Here is a 920-nt window from a genome sequence, read left to right on the forward strand (position 1 = left end):
GCGGTTATCTCTGTCCTGTAAAAGGATGGCATAAACTTTCATTACATTGATTTCAGAACTTAGTGTACTTTCGCACGTAACACACACTACGAATAAGACATTCTCTTCCTAAAGAGTATGCCGCATTCGACGAAACTCATATATTTGAATAAATGTACGAGTTTACTACCGACTTAAAATAATGTAAGAAAAAAGTCAAACATAAGGTTGCTATTTAACACAATCAGGCAAATATCAATGGGACAATGTGATGTTTTGTTTAATCTTGCTGAACTACCACAACGTACAACGCTAACTTGATTAATTAAAATAAATGCGATGGCCGGGAATCGAACCCGGATCAACTGCTTGGAAGGCAACTATGCTGACCATTACACCACCATCGCACCTTGCGTAAAGACTTTTGCAGTACAGTATAAATTCAAAATGTTTCTTCATGCTGAGAACATTTTGTTAGCATTTACGTACGTACATATGTCGTTGTCTTTCCGGCGCGCATATTTTTCTTCTACGTTTGCTAGCTACCGGAATACTGAAAACTGTCCTCCGTAATCTGCCAGGCGCAGTCATATAACAAAATTTCTCATTACAGCCACTGACAAGACACTAAAATGTACTGTCCTCATTTATCGTAATATGTCCTCTTTGTCTGCAGAGACAATAAGCTGACAATACGCAGATAACGTCATCAATTACGAAGCGATGCCGTTTGATAACCGTAACGATTCAGTGAGAAGTACTGAAATGTATCTTTACCACAATGAGGTTTGACATTTATGATGCCCGTGCTTTAGCAATTAACATATCCTTCGTGACGTGATACAGCGAAGAACAAATAGCACAATAGCACTAACATTGGGAACCCGCAATATGGCGATCTCTGATAAGAGTCGAAACTTCGCATGGTGAAGTAGGGCGAA

At 39.1% G+C, this 920-nt stretch overlaps 1 non-coding gene across 1 annotated transcript; it reads right to left on the reverse strand.

Moving 5' to 3' along the window:
• Positions 1–314: 314 nt before the first annotated feature.
• Positions 315–386, reverse strand: Trnag-ucc (transfer RNA glycine (anticodon UCC)). Its single transcript has one exon. It is a non-coding gene; the product is annotated as a tRNA-Gly (tRNA).
• Between the last annotated feature and the right edge of the window lie 534 nt (positions 387–920).

This window comes from Schistocerca cancellata, chromosome 1 (assembly GCF_023864275.1).
Source record: "Schistocerca cancellata isolate TAMUIC-IGC-003103 chromosome 1, iqSchCanc2.1, whole genome shotgun sequence".
Lineage (NCBI taxonomy): Eukaryota > Metazoa > Arthropoda > Insecta > Orthoptera > Acrididae > Schistocerca > Schistocerca cancellata.